This window comes from Papio anubis, chromosome 10 (assembly GCF_008728515.1).
Source record: "Papio anubis isolate 15944 chromosome 10, Panubis1.0, whole genome shotgun sequence".
NCBI lineage: Eukaryota > Metazoa > Chordata > Mammalia > Primates > Cercopithecidae > Papio > Papio anubis.
The window spans coordinates 57,360,956-57,385,485 of NC_044985.1; the positions used below are offsets into that span (position 1 = coordinate 57,360,956).

The 24,530-nt window shown below is 40.6% G+C and overlaps 1 long non-coding RNA gene across 1 annotated transcript; it reads left to right on the top strand.

Moving 5' to 3' along the window:
- Window positions 1-2,739: 2,739 nt before the first annotated feature.
- Window positions 2,740-19,946, top strand: LOC103876324. Its single transcript, XR_002516156.1, has 2 exons — window positions 2,740-3,835; window positions 18,942-19,946. It is a non-coding gene; the product is annotated as an uncharacterized LOC103876324 (long non-coding RNA).
- Window positions 19,947-24,530: the final 4,584 nt, after the last annotated feature.

Sequence of the window (24,530 nt, forward strand, 5' to 3'; positions counted from 1 at the left end):
AGGACCAAATAGCAAAGGGCTCCATATGGCAAGCTGAAGTGTCTGTACTTTATTTTCTGGAATGAATCCAACACTTCTTGCCTGGCTGGCTGGTTGGATAGTTTGAACATCCGCTAGTACAGAGGGAGGTACAGCTGTTAAGATAGGAGAACTCATTAGTTTGGATTGAGATGTGTTACATTTGCAATGCCGCTAAACACTGGCAGATATAAAGCTGGTGAGGCGCAAGGCAAAAGCTACAAATAAAGCATATTTAATTTTCCTGAAGTTACTCACTTTTGTCTTTTTGCCAAACCTAATTCAGATTTTTTGTTCCTGTCATGTTCTCTCCTGCCTAGACTTCTTTTTGTAGTGGTGAAACACTACTTTATTATTAATCACTGTCTATGAATAATCCACTTTTTAAATTGCTGTATGTTGCTTATAAAAAGCCATATGAATTACCAATACAGTTTAGTTTCCAAATTCCGAGAGATGTAATCAACTTTTGAATAGAATGCAAATCCATTTGAATTGGATTTTAATCAATTACTGACTCAATTCAGGATATTGCTGAATTCTCATTGGCTGAATTTAAATATGGTCCAATTGGCAAAAAACATTCATCAAAAGTATGCATTCACCAGAGTTTAAATTTTGGTAACCACTCTTAGAGTAATGTTGAATCACACACACACACACACACACACACACACACACAGAGACACATGTTCTGCAGTGGGAAGATCTATGCAAATCTACCCCCAAGGTCTGAGGAAACTGAGAAGTCAAAGAAAAAGGCTGGCAAATCCACTTTCTCAGAAAGAAATATTTAATAGGGACTTACACACAGAAGCCATGTTTGTATCTTGGGCAATGGCTAGACAAGATGATGGATCCCTATGCCATTACTCCCCAGATCCAGGGCTTATATACCATAGGGAAAGGGTATACATGATCCAGAAGGGATGTGTAAAACGATAGTTTAAAGGCAGGACTTATGGCAAGCATAATAATATCAAGGTTGTGTGACCTAAGGGCAGGATTTAAACTGGAAGTCTTAGAGGTTTTCCCAGAATTGGGGTTAATCAGAAGTCAACACGGACACTTAGAACTCAAGGTAGAGTTGCTTTGGCCTCCACAAAACATATGTGCTGCACACACACACATGCACACACACGCACATACAAACACACACCCCACAGCACATATTTTAATTTGCTCCACATAAAGTGTATAAAAATATCCAATTCAATTGGGTTTGTAAGTAAATGACCACAAACACATTCTCCCTCCAAATGGCTGAAAATAATTTATCCTTTATGATTTATGCAAACTTCTATTACAGGACAGGAGTGAGAATACATTTCTGATTTGCCCTCTGCTCTTAGGGGGTTTATTGTTGTTCAGAGCAAGGTCAACCCATTTTTTAAGACCCTTGATAGCACCTAACTTACCATTGTAGAGTCACCCTTGCCAGGAGAACAATTGTAGGGAACTAGACCTCAGGAGAGATTCATAGACTGGGGACACAGATGCAGGGGTCACTACTGAGAGCTGGAATTGGCTACATGTAGAGAGATGAAGAAAAGGACCCAAGTCAGAACTATGAGAGGAGATCTTAAAACCAAAGGAGCTAGAAGAAAACCTAAGCAATTCCATTCAGGACATAGGCACCAGCAAAGATTTCATGATGAGAACATCAAAAGCAATTACAACAGAAGCAAAAATGGACAAATGGAATCGAATTAAACTAACGAGCTTCTGCACAGCCAAAGAAACTATCATCAGAGCGAACAGACAACCTACAGAATGGGAGAAAATTTCTGCAATTTATCCATCTGACAAAGGTCTAATATCCAAAATCTACAAGGAACTTAAACAAATTTATGAGAAAAAAACAGCCCCATGAACAGACACTTGTCAAAAGAAGACGTTCATGTGACCAACAAACATATGAAAAAAAGCTCAACTTCACTGATCATTAGAGAAATGTAAATCAAAACCACAATGAGATACCATCTCAGGCCAGTCAGAATGATGATATTAAAAAGTCAAGAAACAGCAGGTGCTGGCGAGGCTGTGGAGAAATAGAAATGCTTTTACACTGTTGGCGGGAATGTGAATTAGTTCAACCATTATGGAAGACAGTGTAGTGATTCCTCAAAGACCTAGAACCAGAAACACCATTTGACCCAACAATCCCATTACTGCATACATACCGAAAGGAATATAAATCATTCTATTATAAAGATACATGCATGTGTGTGTTCATTGCAGCACTATTCACAATAGTGAAGGCATGGAATCAACCCAAATGCCCATCAATGATAGACTGGATAAAGAAAATGTGGTACATATACGCGTGGAATATTATGCAGCCATAAAAAGGAACAAGATTGTCTCATTTGCAGGGACATGGATGGAGCTGGAAGCCATTATTCCCAGCAAACTAACACAGGAACAGAAAACTAAACACCATATGTTCTCACATATAACTGGGAGTTGAACAATGAGAACACATGGCCACAGTGAGGAGACAACACACACTGGGGCCTGGCGGGGGAGCCGTTGTGGGAGGAAGAGCATCAGGATAAATAACTAATGCATGTGGGGCTTAATACTTAGGTTGATATGTGCAGTAAACTACCATGGCACACGTTTACCTATGTAACAAAACTGCATGTCCTGCACATGTACCCCGAAATTTTAAATTTAATTAAATTTAAATTAAAAATAATAAATAAATAAATAAAACTGAAGGGATATGCAGAGAAATGCACTAATGAGACTCAGCAATAGTGTCAGAGATTGGAAGAGAATCAGGAGAGAATGTCACCAAAACCAAGGAAATAATTGACTTTAGGGGAGGAAGAGGCAAATCATGCCTCAGAAAAGTCAAGTGGCCATTACATTTTGCATTTGGCAATGCAGTTGCAGTGGAGCCAGTGGTGGAGTGGAAATTCAATGTCAGACGGTCGAGGAATAAAGAGCAGGAAGGGAAGTTGAGACAGTACTGACCACTCTCTCAAAAATATTGTCGGTAAAAGGAAGCAGAGAGGAAATGGTAACTAGATTCAAGTATAGAGTGGTCACAGACATTTTTAAGATGGGAGAAACCAACAATTTAAAGGTGAAAGGAAATGAGTCATTAGAGGAAAAAGGGAGAGTTTGACAATATAGTGAAACAGGACAATTTCTCAATTGGTAGCCTAGAAAAAATGAGGAAGGATGAGATCCCGCCAAACTGAGGCATTAGCTGTGGCCCGGGGAAGGGACACCCTTCCTCTAAGCCCAAAAGGAAAGAGTGGAGGGTAGGTATGAATCTACAGACATTTAGAGGAAGGATAGTGGCAAATTCAGTAGGTCCACTCCTGATGGCCTCTGTTTCCTCTATGACATAGGAGGCAGGTCACCACCAGACTCACGCTGCCACTTAGCTTCACTCTTGCCCAAGAGAGTGAGCTCAGCTCTTCCTGAAAAGCCCCACCTCCTCACAGAAACGAAGGGAGTAAAGGTGAGCGTGGGCTCTGCACCAGGCCCTGACTCTCTTCTCAAGATGGCTAGCTCAGGAGAAGATACGGAGACAAAAAGTAATGAAAACCCCAGGCAGGGGTAGTGCAGACAAAGATTTTGAGAAAAGGGGAGCAAATAAAGAAAGAAGAAATCCCACCTCCAGGGGCTAGGGGTAGGGTTAATGATATTTGGAAAGACTTCTGACAAGCACCTTAAAGGAAAAAAAAAAAATGTTGCTGTGCACAGATGAACAGAAGGTGGAGATGGGCAGTGAAGGTCAAAGGGATTCAATCCAGTGGAATTACGATAACCAGTGCATACTGAGGTGGTGCTGACTGCAGTAAGTTCCCTAAGCATAAGATTCTAAGGCTGAAAGCACTTTAGTGTAATTGTAAGCCTTTGGAGTTAGGCTGTCTGGGGTCAGTTTTTAGCTCCATCACTTACTAACCAGTATAGCCAGTTATAAATGGAATTAGTAATGGTACTCTTCAACCTCACAGGAATCTTGTTATGACTATATTAGATAATGCATTAAAGTAGTGCTTAGCAATAGTAATTTCTTAGTGAGTTTTTAAATCATTCACTCTAAATGGGCATTGTATGTAAGGCTTCAGAATCTGTACTTAATATACTTAGGTAATGAGAATCTTTAAAGGTTTTTAGGTTTAAGAAATACATATAGAGGGCTATGCCCTAAGAGGACTTTCCTGGCAGGGGTGTGCAAAATGTTGGAGTGGAGCGAGAATAGGAGTGGTAGGTGAGTTAAATTGTCCTTTCAATAGACTAGGCAAGAATTGGTGAGACTTTCGCTTTTTGCCCACTGTTTATGCACAACTCATATTTATGCTGAACTTTCTTTGTTCATAAATGTTGGTTTATAAAGTTGAAATTAAGAGAGATACATGTTCACACTAGTCAAAACCATTCTAGAAGAGTGAAAAACAAACCTGAATGACTATCAATGTGAACACAGAGGGAGGCTCCAATAAAGCAAGATTGAAAGAAAGAGGGAGAGAGAAAGAAGCAAGTGGGAGGGAGGAAAGAAGGAAGGGAGGAAAGGAGGAGGGAAGGAAGGAAGGAAAGGAGGGAGGGGGGGGGGGGGGGAGGAAGGAAGGAAGGAAGGAAGGAAAGAAGGAAGGGAGGGAGGAAGGAAGGAAGGAAAGGAGGGAGGGAGGGAGGAAGGAAGGAAGACTGCTTTTCCTAAGTCACTAGGTTTTCTGCTGCCAGCCCTTCCTACCTGAATTGAGGTGATCTGGTCATAATTCACAAAAAGCAAGAGGCATGCACCTCCATAGTGAATGCAGATTTAAGCAAATCCTGTCTCCACTTTCACTTTGAAAAGCTCTGATTGGAAATAAAATGAGGATTTCCAACAATAAGATAGCACTAAAAGACTGCCTTATTTGTAACAGAGCATTTTATTGACTCCTCTTTGCAAAAGGAGGAGTAAATAAAATGAAAAAAAGGAAAAAGGAAAGACAGTTACCATTTTGAAAGTAGCTTTCATGTACTTACCTTACCCAACTTAATCTTCTCAACGACTCTGTCAGGAAAAGAAAAATTCGTCCCATCATTTTCCAATGAAAAGCCAGAGACTAGAAAAGATAACAACTGAGCCCTGAATGTACGTAGAGCACTATTCCATTTGCTTTTCTGGTGGTTCGTGTAATCCTCACAATAGTCCTAAGGAGCAGTACTATTGCCATGTCCATTTTCCATATGAGAAAACTAAGGTAAAAGATGTTAAGTAACTTGCTCAAGGTTTCAAGGTTAAGTTATGGAGCTAGAATTTGAGCCTCAGTAGTTTGGCTTTAGAGCCTAGACTTTTATCCTCTCCATTAAAGGGAGTCAACACAGAAGTCAATTTGAAGAAGTGCCCACTGGCAAAATCAGAAATAATTGAGCATCAAAGCAATCGCATCGAAGTAAATAATAGCAAAGGATTATAACCCATTGCATAAAACTGGGGTCCATGAGGTCATATAAATTAGAGAGAAAGACAGAAAGAGAAGCAAAGGAGAGAGAGAGAGAGAGAGAGAAATAAGGAAAAGCTCTTCATTACATTAGAAAGACAACCAACTATAAAAGGAATGATGGTAAAGAAAAATCATGATTTGGTAACTACCGTAGCAATAATCATTTTAGGCAAAAATCATAAACAGAAGCTCAAAGTAGTCGGTAAAAGTTTGAGGAGTAGCAGGGTGTTTACATAGTCTCAAAGAATCCGACCATGATACTTCTTAATAAAAAGAGAAAAATGGTACCTTTACGATGGAGAAACCTGACAATTAGCACCTTAATTAAATGATCAAAATTAACATCAGCAGTAATGGGACAAAGGAATATTGCACGTCTCCTGATTTGATTCACGGGAAAGAACACAATACCATTTCTGTTCTATTCCTGCCAAGAAATCATAATCTGAATCTCATCATGAGGAAACTTCAGACAAACCCAAACTGAGGGACAGTCTATAAAATAACTTGTCTGTACAAATATCAATGTCATGAAAGACTGAGGAACTGTGCTATGGTTTAAATGTGTCCCCCAAAGTTCGTGTGTTAAAAACTTAATCCTCAATGCAACAATGTTGGGAGGGGGCCCTTTAAGAGGTGATCGGGTCTGCCCTCATGAATGGATTACTGTTGCTATTGTGAGAGTAGGTTTGTTATAAAAACAAATTCAGCCCCTTCTGGCCCTGCCTCCCTTCTCTTTCTCTCATATGTTCATGTATTCTCTTGCCCTTCTACCTTCTGCTATGGGGTGACCCGCAAGAAGGCCCTCACCAGATCCAGCACCCTTAATCTCAAGACTTCCCAGCCTCCAGAACCGTGAGCCGAATAGATTTCTTTCATTAATAAATTACCCAGTCTCTGGTATTCTGAGATAGCAGCAAAAAACAAAGACAGACAGACCGTTTCAGATTAAAATAGACTAAAGAGACATGACAGTGACAGTGCATACCGCAAAATTTTCTTTTGCAATAAAGGACATTAGTAGGACAAATAATATAATCTAAATATAAACTAAACAAGGTTAATAGATGAAATAACAGCATTATATCAGTATTAATGTCCTCACTTTGGTAATACACTGAGGTTATATAAGAGAACGTCCTTGTTCTTAGGAAACACTCTGAAGTATTTAGGTGTAAAGGGGTATCATGATTATAACTAATTCTCAATATATTCAGAAAAGATAATCCATGTACATAGGATGGGGGGTGAGGGAAACAAATGTGGTAAAACTGTTAACATTTGGGAAATCTGGATAAAGGGCATATGGGAATTTTTTGTATTATTCCTGTAACTTCTTTATAAATCTTAAATTATGTCAAATTTAAAAAGAAGAAAGAAAGTAAAAAAGATACCAAAGCCAGGATCCAAATTCAGACTCACTATGACTAAGGACTCCTTCTGTGGCAAGTGACAGAAAGTCCAATTCAAATTGGCTCAAGCAAAATAAATAAACATAAATCTTCCTGGTTTATGTAGTGATGTGGCTGACAAATCCCAAAGTAGGGATAGCCTCAGGCACAGCTGTGCCAAAACTCAAACAATGTCATCAGGACTTGATTTCTTTACATCTTTCACCCCAGCCTTCTGCTATGTTTGCTTTATTCTCAGCCCATACCTGATAGCCCATTGCAGTTCCAGACTCATATCTTCCTGGGTTTAGATGCAGTTGGAAAGAAAGAAGCCTCTCTCACAAGCACCAGCAAAGCTTACTGTATCTCTTTGGCTCTGATCAGGTCACATGCCCAGTTCCAGAAACAATTGCAGTGGTCATTTCCTCTGACTTGGTCAAGGTGAATTGTCAGCTCATCCCTGGAGCCAAGGAAGGAGTCAACATTATTCAAAGTATCTGTACTGACAGTGGGAGTGGATTGGCTCCCCCGAGGAAATTAGGTACCCTTACCAGAGGAAAAGAACAAGGATTCTGTCAGCACAAACACTAGATAAACACTAGACCCCCAGAGATACTATACTTCCTATAGCTGTGTAACAAGCCCCTCCAAAACCTACTGGCTTAAAACAACAGCAATCATTTATTTGTTTACGGTGGTGTGATTTGGGCAAGGCTCAGCAGGGACACACTCTGAATGCTTTCAATTAGAAGGCTTGATTGGGACTGGAGGATCCATTTCCAAGATAGTTCCTTCACATGAATGGTAAGCTGGAGCTAGTTATCAGCTGGAGCCACAATTCTCCTCCATGCGGGCCTCCCTATGTCATTGCTTGAGCTTCCTCACAACATGGTGTCTGGATTCCAAGTGAAAAAAACAGAAGCTCTTTGTCATCTGAAAGGTTAGTATATTAGCCTGTTTTCATGCTGCTATGAAGAAATATCTGAGATAGTGTAATTTATAAAGAGGAGAGGTTTAATTGACTCTCAGTTTCACATGGTTGGGAAGGCCTCAGGAAACTTACAATCATGGCAGAAGGCACCTCTTCACAGGGTAGCAGAATGAAAACCAAGCGAAGGGGGAAGCCTTCTACAAAACCATTAGATCTCATGAGAACTTACTCATTATCATGAGAATAGCCTGGGGGAAACCACCTCCATGATTCAATTACCTCCCACAGGGTCACTCCCATGATACATGGGGATTATGGGAACTACAATTCTAGATGAGATTTGGGTGGGGACACAGTCAAACAATATCAGTTAACGTTTCAACTCCCATATCCTATTGATTAAAGCACTCATAAGCCCAGCACAGATTCAAAGGGGTGGAGACGTAGAATTCACCTCTCCTTGGGCAGAGTGACAAAGAATTTGCAGCTGTCTTTAATCCATCACAGATATCCTGTCTTTGGTGCATATTTCATAATCCCACAACTGCCAGAGGGAAAACTAGAGATGCAGTATCTTGAAGTTTTGCTCTCACAACTGCATGTCCTGCGTTCCCACTAAACTCTGGGGAGTCTCTGCTAAGCATGGAAGAACAGCCTTATCCTCTGGTCACTAAAGCAGAAGATGCAACTCAAATGCCTGCAGAGGTCAGGCAGGTAACCTATTTAAATGAAGTGGGCAGGGGCATTGGACTTTCAAATATGTAAGAATATTCTTTCATACCTCCCCTTCCCCCATCCATAAACACATTGCACGTTCTCTTATTTCTGGAAACATGCAACCGTATTTGTCTTTCTTGTTTTTCCAATTTCAAGAAAAATTCGGTACAGATATACTTTTCTTTACCCTGAGGAAAAAAGACAGGTGCAAGCGTACTGAAAACTGATGTTTGATGTGAGGAATTGATACAGAGTTGTTGCCTTCTATGGGGTCAGCTGGTACTCAGTTCTAATCAAGCACAACCAAATGAAATTTAGGCCCTTTATGACCCAAATTCTGTTTTCTTTAACTTTTATTTTAGGTTTGGCGGTACATGTGTAGGTTTGTTACACAGGTAAACATGTATGACCCAAATTTTCTATTTTCCAAGAAAAGCAGAAAATTTGGAGTTTTATGTTAAATCCTCCTATTTTAAAGTGTTGGCTCATCCTTTTAAAAACACCGAGGCCAAACCAAACACCCTTGAGGCAAGTTCAGTCAGTAGACCAGGTTTGTGAGTAAAGATATTAAAAAGAATTTAGCATTTGTTGTCAACTATTTACATACTTAAGAAATTCATAAAGTCATTTTAATTTTCTAAGTTAATGCTTCAGAGCAAGATTGAATAAGCCATTAAATATGAAACAATATGGATTATTTTATATTTTAAAGTTATTTTCAGCATCATCTACAGTAGACTCAAGACCTTAACACAACATTATAAACACCATAAAATGGTTGTGCTATGGTGCTAAATTCTGGAGTAATTTTTTACACAGCAGTAGGTAACTGGACCACTACCTTAAATTAGTTTCTTGGGAAAGTCAAATTTCTCATGCCTATGAAAATTTTTTATCTGCTGTTAGCACTGTTTTCACTTAATTTTCTTTCTTATTGAGATTGTTAGAAAGTTCTTGGATTAATTTTTAAAGAATAAAATGTCTGAAATTTAGAGAGCTCTTTTTTTTTGCCCTGATTTCTTAGTTGTGGTAGTGAAAACATTACCACACCTATAAGAAATCCGCGTAACATGCTCTCACTCATTTGTGGGATCTAAAAATCAAAACAATTGAACTCAAGGACATAGAGAGTAGAAGGATGGGTTCCCAGAGGCTGGGAAGGGAAGTGGTGAGGAGGCAGGGTGGGAGGATTGCGGTGGTGGTGGGGATGGTTAATAGGGACAAAAAAAATAGTTAGAAAGAATATATAAGACCCAGCATTTGATAATACAACAGGGTGACTACAGTCAATAATAATTTAATTGTACAGTTTAAAATAACTAAAAGAGTATAATTGGATTGTTTGCAAAACAAAGGATAAATTCTTGAGGGGATGGATACCCCATTCTCCATGATGTGATTACACATTGCATGCCTGTATCAAAGTATCTCATGTGCCCCAGGAATATATACACCTACTATGCACCCACAAAAATCACAAGGAAACCTTTTAAAAACTAAAAATAAAAGGTACCTTGAAAAAGAAAAAAAAAAGATATCAGCATTAGAATTACCAAAAATGTTTATTCTCTTGTCTCTTTGTGGCAAATATCATTAATTTCTAAACAACATACTTGATGGAGGCTAAGCAGACTTTCAAGATAGAAAGAGATAAGTAAACATCTTCTAGAAGGATTTGGAGATTGCTAATCAGAAGTTCTCAAAATAATAGGATAGCTAATTATCTCATTAGTAAGATTATGAACTAAAGATGCAATTTAAAAATAAAATAAATAAATTCTCCCAGTTAGGCATCATACGCATAGAAGAAAGAAGTTTCCTGTCTGCCTTGAGGGCAAGATAAAGGAGCTCAAGTTTTCACATATGATGCGAATTATTCTCTACAGGTGAGCTCACAGGAGCCAATCTTTCAGTGAGAATATCCAGCCACTGCATTCCTTTAAGAAGGCATGTTTTATTTTGATCAAGTTAAAGTAATTGTTGTGATAGCAGGACAAGATTTTCTTTTAAAGGAGTATCCTTTAAAAATGAGAGTATTTATCACCTTTCTTAGGAATATGAGGGTCTGCTTATAAATGGGAAAAGGCCTGGGTCTGGTGATTTTTGACCTTGACTCTGCTGGGGAACACAACTGAAGAAGGTACAGGGACCCCAGGAATCTCAGGCACTTCCCAGCCCTTAGCAATGGAGACCTGTAGGAAATGGTCTTGGTCACATCAGTCTTCTCAGACTCCTACTTTGCAGAAGTAATGCTTGTCTTCTGCAACTACTCGTTTTGTACTAATTATATTGGCCACATTCACATCTTTTAGCCTTGTAGGGGTCCCTGCAAAGCTAATGGCTCCTAACAGGGAGCAGGCAGAGACTCAGGCCCTGTCAGTCAAAGGAAAGGGGGGACAGAAGAAAAGGCTCAGATGCGAACAAAACTCAATATCCCTGGCCTCAGTCATTCATTTTCAGCATCCTAACCTTGGCTTTGGAGGAAATAAACAAAAAACTCTTTCAAGTCCCACATTATGAGCAAGAGCACACACAAAGCTTGTCCAGGAAGGAAGGGAATGCATTTCATTTTAGACACTGTATAGCAGGGGCTGGGAAAAGACTTGGAAAATCTTTCACTTGCTGCATAGGCAGAAAGCGAGGTGAGATGACTGAATGTAGTGCCTTGAAAATTCATACTCCTTCTTTTTCAAAGAGAGGGATTTCAGTGTTCTTCATTTATGTTAATCTGAGAACAGAAAATCGTCTTAAAATAAGCTGACAGTGAGAATCACCTGGCGCTACGCTACTCCTATAAGTAATCCTCTTGCTGAAAACTTCAAGAGGAGGCGTTGGATGAGCCGTGCCCAAATACATCCCATAATCACAACTAGCTGACTAATGAAAAGAGAGCAGATAGAGAATTAGCAAGAATTCCCTGTAGGGTACAAATAAAAATGCATGAGAGTGACAGATGGTGACAGAGTCCACAGCCTTCCTGGGATATCATAGTCAAGGCAGGGGACCCAGGCTTGACTGTGTCAAACCCAGCTCTGTGGGGATTGCTGGGCTGCTAATCCACAGGACAAGCACCACCCCCTAAGTGGGTTTTGTGTCCTCCTTGCTCTGTATTCTGTAGCATCCTCCCAGCTCACCATCTCCTGCGCCTTCCTTGAACATGTCAGATCCGATACGACAGTTCTACAGGGGTCTGGAACTGCTCCATAGGGGATGTTTTGAAATTTTGTGGCGGTGCTTTTGAGTGTCAAAATAAGTAGAGGAAGGTGGTATTCCATACATTTCATGGGCAGAGCCATGGATGCTAGATGTCCTGCAAAGCATAGGCACTCCCAAACAACAAAGAACCATCCTTACTTTTGCATTTTTTGTGACTTTCAAATGTCCACTGCCCATTCATACAGATGGGCACCGTTTTATTTTTGAGCCTAGAACCTTCCTTCATGTTACATACAAACACAAAAGATTCTTTTGTATATTACATAATTTTATTATGCACTGATTTTCCAGTTCACAGGGGAAAGATTATTCCTTGCTTTGTTTGAGACTTTACCAAGAGTTGTCACTGTTTCAGAATGTCAGTTCATGACAGGGACGCTGCTCTAGGTATTCGAGTCTTCAACACAGCACCCTTGTGTCAGCCTGCCTCTGGAGCTGTCACCATCATGGTGACTATAGCTAGATTTTTATGCAGTTACACACAAGCATTTACATATTAAAATGAAAAAGATTTCATTTTGTATGACTTTTATTTTCTCTTTCATATTATAGGTGGGCATAATATGATTTTTAAATTTTTGTGTATAAGTCAATTACATTGCCTATAAGTATCATTTTGGGGTGCAAGGAAAGTGTTAACAAAACGTTTTGGATGGGAAGTACGAAGCATGTCGGGGTTGAGGACCTCTACTCTAATGAGCTGGAGCATCTAAGCGCTCGTCATTTGTAACTTACTGAGCCAAGTATTCTCCTACTCCTACCAATTCCTAATAAGATGCTAGAGAAGAAAGAAGAAAGAGAAAGGGGCCAAAAGGAACTACCCACAGAGAAAAGGCCCATAAGAAAGCTTCTCCAGTCCCACGACGCACCATCACAGCCACCTTGGTTTGTAGTGATGGGGTTCAGGATGCTACCCCACAAATGCAGTGCATTGGCATTTGAGAAAACAGCAGAAGCAGGGAGGCCAATCACACCTTCTCCTTGCCCTTCTCGCCTGAAACAGGTCATACAACCACGCGGACCTTCCTCTAAAGGAAGACTTTTCTAGCAGAAGTTTCTTCCCTATCCCAAGAGTAAAGGAGCGTCTTGTGGGGATGAAGGGAAGAATCTGAACAAACAGGCCTCGCTAAATTCCCCTCAGTTTATTCCCATCACATCCTGCCCCTTTGTCCTCCAATCACACTGCTGCACAACCATCTATAAAAATACACTTTCCTCTGTTTCTTCGGGGCTTCATTACAGAAGGCTCCTGTGTCATGTAAAATTGATATTAAATAAATGTGCTCTGCTTTTCTCTTGTTAATTTTATCTTTTGTTATAGGGTTCTCAGCCACGAAGCTTGTGATGAGTGAGGAAAGGAATCTTTTCTCCCCTATAGTAGCGTCCTTTGGTCTGATGCCTGACTTAGCTATTACCTGCTTTTTTATCTACTAGAATTATCCCCAGCCTCTGCCTGTCCATTTGTGAGCAACACTCATTTCTGTATTTGTTCATTATGTAATTTTGGTTGTGTTTATTTAAAGTTCTCGATCCAGTCTCCAAATATGTGAATGTCTGTCCACAGCAAATATATCATCAATTCATGAGCAAGATGTCCATAAAATCTGTCACTATTTGAAAAAGAAATTTGAAAATTATTAAATGTCTTTGACATTAGCTATTTTTTAAAAGCTGATTAATTACCTTCTTTAGGTCCCAATCCAATTTATTTTATACCTAAGGTGTCATTGTACCATGTCTAAGGCTCTCTTTATAGCATCTCAGACTTTCTAACTTAAAACTAGTAGACCGTTTACCAGACATACCCAGAATCTGAGCAATTCTGAATCAAGATCATTTCCAAAATAAAAATGTTTCCAGAATTTAAAGAGCTTACATCTGAAACAGCAGTCAGAAAAGGACTCAATTCAAACCCAAGAAGTATTTTTTATTATATAGATTAAAGTTGGGTTCTGGAGTCTATACTCGTATGGTGCTGCAGAATAGCTGTTTCTCAGCTATTTCCCGGGACATAAGCCATAAAAGTCACATATGGTGAGCAGTGAAGCAGCCAAAATGTCCCTCACACATGTCTGCACATGGCAACTTGGACTCCTTGCTTCACCAACTGGTCTCTGGCAGCCCAGCAGCTCACATTGTCAGCAAACACAGCAAAGCAGATGGACTCAGTCTTACCCATCACAATGCCATAATCTTTAAAATGGGTGACTATAAAAAGTACCCTTTGTGTAGACACATCTAAGGTTGAGACACTGAGGTTAAAATTTCACCATAATTACATTTTAAAATACAAGAAATAAAAACATTGGGCAGCCATGCTGAGGTTAGGAAGACAATTGACCTGTCTCTGCATCTAAAATCAAGCAATGAGTTGGGCACCGTGGCTCACACCTTTTTATTTGTTTATTTATTTATTTAACTCTGTCGCCAGGCTGGAGTGCAGTGGTGTGATCTCATCTCACTGCAACCTCCATTTCCCAGGTTTAAGCGATTCTCCTGCCTCAGCTTCTTGAGTAGCTGTGATTACCAGTGCGTGCCACCGCACCCAGTTACTTTTTGTATTTTTAGTAGAGACAGGGTTTCACCATATTGACCAGGACGGTCTCAATCTCCTGACCTCGTGATCTGCCCACCTCAGACTCCCAAAGTGCTGGAATTACAGACGTGAGCCAACATGCTCGGCCGACTCACACCTTTAATCTCAATACTTTGGGAGGCTGAGGCAGGAGGATTGCCTGAGCCCAGGAGTTTGAGACCAGCCTAGGTGACATGGTGAGACCCTGTTGCTACAAAAACTGCAAAAAAAAAAAAAAAAAAAAAAAAAAAATTAGTCAGATGTGGTGGCACATGCCTGTGGTTCCAGCTACTCAGGAGGCTGGGGTGGGAGGATTGTTTGAGCCCACAAGGTCAAGGCTGCAGTAAGCCATGATCATGTCCCTGCACTTCAGCCTGGGCGAGCAAGACACTGTCTCAAAAATAAATTAATTAATAAATTTTTAAAAATCAAATCAAGCAATGTACACTGTGTGAGAAATCACTAAGACAGGCATTATATTTTATTTGCATACAAATGGAGGCAGGCCTCAGACACATTGTTGGTTAAATTAAGCGAGAGGAGGTTTTGGGGTTGGGGTTAAAAAAAAAGAAATGATTAGGTACTTTTCTTCAACATAGACATTCACAGACACCATCAAAAAAGCATTAGCACAGAACAATAGAACGTGGATATGCTTTCAAAAGTAAAACACACACACTCATTCTTATCCCCACTAGCATGGACAAGTATGCTGGAGACCAGATTTGAATTGAGGCAAGTAGCAGAGTCTGTGGCACTGGGAAAGCAGGCTAGCGGAGGCAGGGCCAGCCAGCTGGCTCCAGGGTCTGAGGGTCCCTGTTAGATTGTCTAAGCCAACCCCAGGAATTGGGCACATCATGGATCATAGGCAAGTCGCCTGCTGCCAAGTGGGAGTGCACAGCGTTATTTAAGTAGCCTGGCACTGTCTAGTGCCACAGTGAATTGATAATGGTGGAGTGGGAGGGGAGGGAGACAAGAGAGGAGGGAACATGGCAAAAAGAAAAAGCACTTCCCCTTCCTCATTCACTGTCTTTGGGACACTGACTCTGGTTTTCAATGTCAAATATCTCAACCAAGTAGAAGCCGTGCAGATAGGGCAAAAGAGTCCTGGTGTTATTAATGTTTCTCAAGCACTAATTTTGTGCCAGGTACAGAATCTTTTGCATGTGTTATCTCAGTCAGTCCTCCCAGTGACCCATACAATCATCAGCTCCTCATTTCACAGAAGGAACTAAGGCCCAGGATGGTTAAGTGGCTTGGCCAATACCACACGGTGAGGGTAACCAATGTGAGTGAGAGTCCAAATTCTTAACTACAAAGCTTTACTGTCCCCAACTTATGTCATTAGATCCCAATTTTACATGAAATAATACTTTGTCCTGTGTTCTGGGTCTTTTATCTATGGTGCTCAATACATCTCACCTTTTTATTCTCCATTAATCCAACAAATTCGTAGTGAATTTGAAGAATCAATTTTTTTCTTTTTTCTTTTTTTTTTTTTTTTTTGAGACAGAGTCTCGCTGTGTTGCCCAGGCTGGAGTGCAGTGGCGCAATCTCGGCTCACTGCAAGCTCCGCCTCTTGGGTTCATGCCATTCTCCTGCCTCAGCCTCCCAAGTAGCCTCCCGAGTAGCTGGGACTACAGGCGCTCGCCACCATGCCTGGCTAATTTTTGTGTGTGTGTGTTTAGTAGAGATGGGGTTTCACCGTGTTAGCCAGGATGGTCTTGATCTCCTGACCTCATGATCCGCCCACCTCGGCCTCCCAAAGTGCTGGGATTATAGACGTGAGCCACTGCAGCCAGCCAGAATCAAAATTTTTTATTCCCAATTAAAGATTGAGAAAACCACAGCACCTCTAGCGTTTCCTCTAACCTCAGCATCTCTTTATCTCATCAATATTGCTGAAGACTCCTGCCCAAGCCACTGCCCTTTTCCCGTAACACTCTGCTTAACAGTGATGCGTTACACTTTTTCTAAATGTGCTCCTCTCAAGTGCCAGTCGCTCTTGGTTACCTAAGGAATGCAACATGCATTTTTCTCTAACTCTGGTTTTTATCACATTCACATCACAGGGCCCATTATTAACATAGATATCCACTCTGGACATGAGCAATGTTGCCTTCTGGAAGTGGCTAGTTCAAGATATTAATCATGCTGGTGGTGTTTCTAAAATGTGCATCAGTACTTAACAAAGCACTAACACAAACACACTAGACTATTTAAAAAATAATTCTCTTATTAGTTCTATATTTTTATTGAGTTGGAAATATCCCTCTGCGATTGGATAGTAGAACAGCTATAAAATGCAGATTGTATTTGTAAGCGTAATATGTATATTATATACTAATATAAATGTATACATTATAGTTATATGATGTTATAAATGAAATACGTTACATAGTATTGTTAAGTGTAATAGGTATGTTATATTTGTTTATGTACCTATTTTCTACTTATAATGAAATGATCATGTTATTTAATTACATCCTTATGCAAGAGAACACCAACATTCCTGAGCCATCAGTTCTTCACATCAGTTTCACTTAGATTTCCTTGCTCTCTCTATGAAAGGTAGCTTAGCAAGAGCCAACAGGCCCTGTGCTTTGCAAATTCTGGGAAAGGCTACTAGTCTTTTGGATAATGTAAGAGATTTACTGCCATGGAATAAACAGTAGTACTAATAGTAGGAGCATTTTAGAGTGAGGCATCTGCTTCAAATTAATACAAACTCTTTGGTGTACTTGCCTTTCAAAACTCAGGTATGGCCGGGCGCGGTGGCTCACGCCTGTAATCCCTGCACTCCAGCCTGGGCGACAGAGTGAAGACTCCGCCTCAAAAAAAAAAAAAAAACAAAAACAAACAAAAAAAAAACTCAGGTATAAGATTGCAAAGTCTAAAGTAAGTGACATTGTTAATGATGGATTATCATTAATTTCAAGGTAGATCCTGAAAGCCATTTTCATCAAGCTGCACAGAAAAAGGAAAATGAACCAGCATGTTCAAACCTATTTAGCCAGTCAGGAATGTGAGCATAGCCGAGAAAATAAAATTTAAACCTCTCAAAGGATAAAAAGCTGACATTGAATTATGCAATTTACTATTAGGAAACAGTTATCAATATAGTTTGGATATTTACAGGTAGCAGCACAGATTATGCATTAAGAAGGCAAGAACAGAAGAGTCTGGGGAGAACAGATAAGAAAATACAAAATTTAGAGGTTGTAAACCCAAATGCTTCTAGGGGCCAGACAGTTACTAGCGGTGAGGGCAGGTTGGTGAAAGGCAATGGAATGTCTAATGACATTCTACCACATAATTACAAACAAACACTGGGAGTACTGAGATATTTGCAGATGAAATGACAGGTCTGGGATTTTCCTCAGAGTAATACAGAGCAGGGTGGAAAGGGGTAGTGGGGAGGGAGGGTTAGAGGTGAAACAAGATTGATTTTATGCTGATAGATCTTGAGGTTGATGATGGCTATGTCAATTTTATTTTGTTATTCTCCTTATTCCTGTATAGATTTGAATTTTTCCATAAATAAAAAGTAAAAATCATCTTTAAAAAGTACATGAAACAGGCTGGGCACAGTGGCTGACGCCTGTAATCACAGCACTTTGGGAGGCGAGGCAGGTGGATCACCTAAGGTCAGGAGTTCATGACCAGTCTGACCAACAGAGTGAAACCCCGTCTCTACTAAAAGTACAAAAATTAGCCAGGTGTGGTGGCAGGTGCCTGTAGTCCCAGCTACTTGGGAGGCTGAGACAGGAGAATTGCTTGAACCCAGGAAGCGGAGGTTGCAGTGAGCCGACATCGTGCCACTGCACTCCAGCCTGGGTGACAGAGTGAGACACTCTGTCTCAAAAAAATTAAATTAAATTAAAAATATACAAAACAATAGTTTCATAAGGTTGCCCATTTTCAGCCTCTGTTGTAACTGAAAACATGCACACATATAAAAACGACTGTAATGCTCTCTACCTGACCACAGGAATGAAGACAGATAGTAAGTGTGCTCTCCCAAAGTCAATAGGATCACAAGGCATGAGTGGTTTTGTTTTTACGTTTCCATATTTATTCATAATTACATATCAAATTCAAAGTACAGAAGGACTAATCCCTGAAATGTAATATTTAGGTACCCCCAGATACACACACATGGGTGCGCATGCACACACACACACATTCTCCTCTTTCCTCAGCAGTAGCCAGATGCCGAGATGCTCTGGACGGTGAATTACTTCGTAGAAGCCAAACATCTTTCTCCTCTCCTCTTGCCTGAAGAGTCGAAATCCCAGACGTCGGAACTGGACCTTATTTATCTCCACACTCCTATAACACAGTAGAAAAATAATAAATAGTTGTTGAACTAATTAACCAAACAGCCTTCACACACTGGTAACATCACCTTGAAAGATCATAGAAGTCTATATATAGAAAATGAGTAAAATGAAGTTATTGGGATTATTAAGACAAACTTCAGCAAAATGTAAAGTATGAAATAGAAAAATAATTGCATTTCCCCTGTTAAAAAACTAATGAACTAAATAAATAAATTTTAAAAATGTTTTTCTAAATCTAGTAACTTTCTGGAGTTGACTCCAAGCAGCCCTAATGCACTTCATTTCCCTGTTTCCCAGGGCTGTCGTACTCTCTGGGATTGTACGAACTTGGATTGGATTGGAACCGCAACAGAAAATCTTCCAGGCAAGTGCCAGAGACTTACATACACAACAGGGACAGCCGATGCCAGGCACACACCTATGGGAGCTCCTTCAACCCTCGGGGAGGCTCCTTGAGCTGACAAGTGTTCCGGAGCCCTGAAGAAACTATCCTCACAGAATGACCCAATAACATGGGGCAGACACAATTTGCACATGGACAGGGCACTGTCCCACTCAAAGGATCATTTGGAAGGTGGTAGGCAGGGGCCCCTCGGTGCAAGCGGACTGAGGTGCTCTTAATGGGAAGACAGCACAGCTGACTGGGGAGGCCTGTGATTTAGCACAACCCCTGAGTCCCCAACCAGGTTCCCTAAATCAAGACATGCAGGACGCAGGAGAGAGATGTCAGTTAAATAAAATGAAACCCAAATCAGGAGGTAATGCAAAATACCATCACCATCACAAGCAGGCCACTTACTCATATCCTGTGACATTCTGCCCCTCTCTCCATACCTAGAAAATAATAAAGCCAGTTCCCTTCCCAGAAAGCACACATGCTACAGAGCCATTTCTCTGTGATTGTCACAGAGAAATGCTATTCTTTCCACTTCTTTGATCGGCCTGATTTGGTGACAGCACAAATGATAGAATAATTCAGTTGTGACAGGAGCTCACAAGGGGACACACTTGTCAATGGGCCCATCTGTCTGCTGCCACTCTCCATCCCTTACAATGCTTAAGAGAGTGCCCGGCTACTGAGAATGCTACCAGCAGAAGGAATGACACTCGCTCATCCACGTCCCAAATGGGGTGAAGGGAGGCCCTGGAGATGCATGAGCTGATGCGTTAGTACAAGAAACAGTCACCAGACGAGCAAGTGATGACTCTAGAACTTCCAGATATCCCTCGGTAATTGCAGCCCCTCATCCTGCTTGTGCTCTAGAATTACAGAGAAACAATAAGAAATTGTAGTGTTCTGTGTTTATTTCACAAATGTTTATTTTCACATTTTATTTTACTTTATTGGCTGTTTAGAAATTTTTATTTTTATTTTAAGTTCCAGGGTACATGTGTATGATGTGCAGATTTGTTACATGGGTAAACATGTGCTATGGCGGTTTGCTGCACCTATCAACCTATCACCTGGATGTTAAGCCCAGCATGCATTAGCTCTTTTTACTGATGCCTTCCCTCCCCCAACCCCATCCTCCAACAGGTCCCAGTATGCCCATGTGTTCATGTATGTCCCTGTGTCCGCTCCCTGTGTCCATGTGTTCTCATTGTTTAGCTCCCACTTATAAGTGAGAACATGTGGTGTTTAGTTTTATTTTTAGACACTGTCTCATTCTGTCACCCAGGCTGGAGTACGATGGCATGATTGTAGCTCACTGCAGTCTTGAACTCCTGGCTTGAAGCGATCATCCTGCTTCAGCCTCCAAAAGTGCTGGGATTACAGGCATGAGCCACCATGCCCAGCCTATGAATGTTTATTGAGTAGTTACTGTAGTGATAGCCGTTGACTGGATATTATAGGGAACACAAAGCTGTAAAATGCATGATTTCTACCCTCGAAGAACTTAACAGCTAGCTAAGAAAGCTACACACCCGTAAAAAGAAGATGTACAAACAGCCAACAAACATATGAAAAAATGTTCAACATTACTAATTATCAGGGAAATGCAAATTAAAACCACAATGAGATATCACCTTACTCATGCAAGAATGATCATAATTTTAAAATCAAAAGGTAACAGATGGACACGGAACACTTCTACACTGCTGGTGGGATTGTAAGCTAGTACAATCACTATAGAAAACAGTATGCAGATTCCTTAAAGAACTAAAAGTAGAGCTACCATTCGTTCCAGCAATCCTACTACTTAGTATCTCCCAGAGGAAAAGAGGTCATTATACAGAAAAGTACTTGCGCACACATGTTTACAGCACAATTTGCAATTGAAAGAATATGGAACCAAGCTAAATGTCCAACAACCAATGAATAAATAAAGAAAATGTGTTATATATACTCCATGGAATACTACTCATCCATAAAACAGAATGAAATAATAGCATTTGCAGCAACCTAGATGGAGCTGGAGACCGCTATTCTAAGCGAAGTAACTCAGGAATGGAAAACCAAATATTCTATGATCTCACTTCTAAGTGAGAGCTAAGCTATGAGGATGCAAAGACAAAAGAATGATAGAATGGATTTTGTGGACTTGGTAGGAGAAGGGTGAGAGAGGGTGAGGGATAAAAGACTATATATTAGGTACAGTGTACACTGCTTTGGGGACAGGTGCACCAAAATCTCAGAAATCACCACTAATGAACTAATTCATGTAACCAAAAACCACTTGTTCCCCCAAAACTATTGAAATAAAATTTCAAAAATTTAAAGTTAAGTTATAATAATAATAATAATATGAGTCCTAAGTAATCACATAGCTCTGCAAGTCCCATTTTATAATTTAAGACCACATGAGTAGAGCAAATCCTAGACACTGTGAGTTGACTATTCTTGACACCACAAATGCCACCCCTCTGAAACCCAAATGTACCTTGGGGTGTACTTCCCAGTTTGGCCCTCTGTGGTTCTGTGTCCTGTGCATTCATCTGGTCTCAACCAGACTATGTGGTCTCTGAGGGCAGGACCTTACTGCCATGTGTTCTGCAGACGTCTCAGTGCCTGGTACATTGTGGGGTGAACAGTGGCCCTTGGTGAAGACTTCACTCATGGATCCCCACTGTGTTCTCTTGTTTACTTCCTAATGCCCTCTCTCATAAGGCTTAACACAAGTCACTGTGGTCACTCAGTGTCTTCCCTGTTAAAATGTGAGTTCCGTGAGGGTGGTGTCAGGTCTTTCTTGATAATCTCTGTGTTCCCAGTGACAGAGCTGTCATATATTGAAAGAAAGAACTACTTCTGTAACTCTGCACTAACAACTACCAAAGTAACTAGAGAATCTGGCAGTCTGTAAGACAGCACTAAGTTACAGTTCTTTTTTTTTTTTAAGTAAAAGGAAACAAATAGACAATGATAAAAAGATAGGAAAAAAAATCCCCACCTACTCAGAATTTTACAGGTGATATTATTGTCTATATAGTATTTTTCCCTCAACCACCTGAGACTTACTTGCAAACTGTAGAGGCTGCCCCTATTTTTATTGCCACCTGAAAAACCATAGACCCCCAAAAAGTCATCTTCATTGTTGAACAGGCTGTGGCATCAACGGCTGCAAGACCTAGGCTGTATCTGGGTGGGTGCCACTTCCCCACGTTCCCGCTGAGCCAGCCCTGTTTTTATGGTCTCCTCAAATATAGAGAAGCACCCCAAAACACCAGATGCCTCCCAACCCAAGATGAAGTCACAGGTATGGCCTCTGAAACCATGATTGTCTCAGTCCCTGTGGTTCACCCAGGGAACAAAATACAAAAGAGCAGAACGCATGAGAAGCTCATGTGGTTCTATGGATGTGTGGAGACTTATACTATGCCATCCACTGGGCCATCAGCTAAGAGAGAACATTGAACAGCCTCTCCTCTCTTTGCTTTGTTATCACTGGTTCTCTTGCTGGCTCAATACAGCAAAGGGTGTTGAGGGGGTGCAGCCAAATTTGGAATGTGGCTTGGCAGTATGCAGGTAAAGAAGACAAAGTTCCACATATGGCTGCTGTTCTTGCTCCTTCCCATTATGTCACGCTGAGTCTATGGATGTATGCGCACACATGCACAAACACAGATCCGCATACAGCATGCCAAGGCAGACCTCCTAGGGCCAGGTACAAATTCCAAACAGCTGGAGCAGAAAGCAGCAGTTGGCAGGAGTAGACAATAACAAGAGACACAATATTGGGAGCAAACTGACACAGAGTTCTTGGCATAACCACATTGCAACCTTTTTAGGGTAACTGGCAAGCTTCCAGGCTTCCCCAGCCCTTCCCCAAATGGCAAATCCTACACCTTCTATGAAAAAAAGAAAACTTAACAGGTCAAGCCATTTGCCTCTGACTTATTTTCAAGCTATATCAAAATATACTTTTTACACTAGGTCTTGAAATGTGTTTCCATATTAATAAGAACAATGGCATCAAGGTAATATCACCTGTGGCTTTAGCCTCCTTAAAATCATAGGATTTTATAACTTGAAGAAACCTTGGATGTAATTCACTCTAATACTATCATGTTAGAGGAATGGAAAATGAGTCTCAGAGAAGTTATGTGACTTGACATGGTCACACTGCTAGTTAATGGCAATGTTCTTGCCCTGATTTTCCAGGTACCATTCTTTATTCTCTACTGTGCTGCCTTTGTCATTTATTTCACATCCATCATTAGCTCCTGGAAAGATGATAACATTGAAATTATAATTTTGTAATATTGTATGCACAGTAAAAGCAGCATGCTGTAATCTCACAAATACATTTGTGTGTGTTCTGACCTAGTTGCAAGACATATAAAGACGGCCTGAAGTTGGAGCCTGGGGAGGTGGTGGTGGGTGGAGGAGGCCTAGTGATTACTCCAGTGATAAGGAGGCAAAAGAAATAATAACTTCCTATGTAATTTTCTTTTGCTGAAGTGGTAAGAACCGATGACTCTGTAAGTTAGGAAGGCTTTGTAGTTAGGGATTCAGGTCTACCACTTAATAGTTCATTGAGCTTGGGCAAGTTCTTTAATCCTTCTAAACCTCAGCATCTGCATCTGTAAAACAGGGATAAAATCAGCACCTCCCTCACTGAGGTCTTTCAAGGATTAAGTGAGAGGAGGCAGTAAAGGTGCTCACCACATGCTCATTGCTGTCATTTACTTAATGAGTGAAACTTTCATTTTTCTTTGATTCTGATTTTCATAAACTTGTATAACTAGACCCATTATTCACCCACATATCAACTCTGGACACTATCAAAGTTTCTTTCTGGAAGTAGCTGATTTGAAATATTATTCTTACTGGCGAAGTTCCTAAAATATATATTCATGCTTATAAGGGCATCTAAAACACTGGGCTCTTTAAAAATAATTTTCTTACTATTTCAATTAAGGTTAGCTATCTTCCTCAACATCACCATCACCATCTTCAACATCATTACCACCATCATCCTCTTCAACATCACTGTCTTCAACATCACCATCATTAACATCACCATCACCCTCTTCAACATCACCATCAGCATCTTCAACATCACCAACATCAACATCACCATCTTCAGCATCACCATCACCAACATCACCAACATAAACATCATCATCTTCAACATCACCATCATCATCATCATCATCACCCTCATCACCATCACCATCACCATCTCCAACATCACCATCACCATCATCAACACAACATCATCACCATCATCATCTTCAACATTACCATCACCATCACCACCATCAACATCGCCATAATCACCATCACTATCACCATCTTCAACATCACCATCACCATCGTCATTGACATCACCATCATCACTATCACCATCTTCAACAGCACCATCACCATCATGATCTACTGGATGCCCAGCAGGGGGTGAGCAGCCATCTGGAGGAATCTACCTTGATGATGAGGTTTTTACA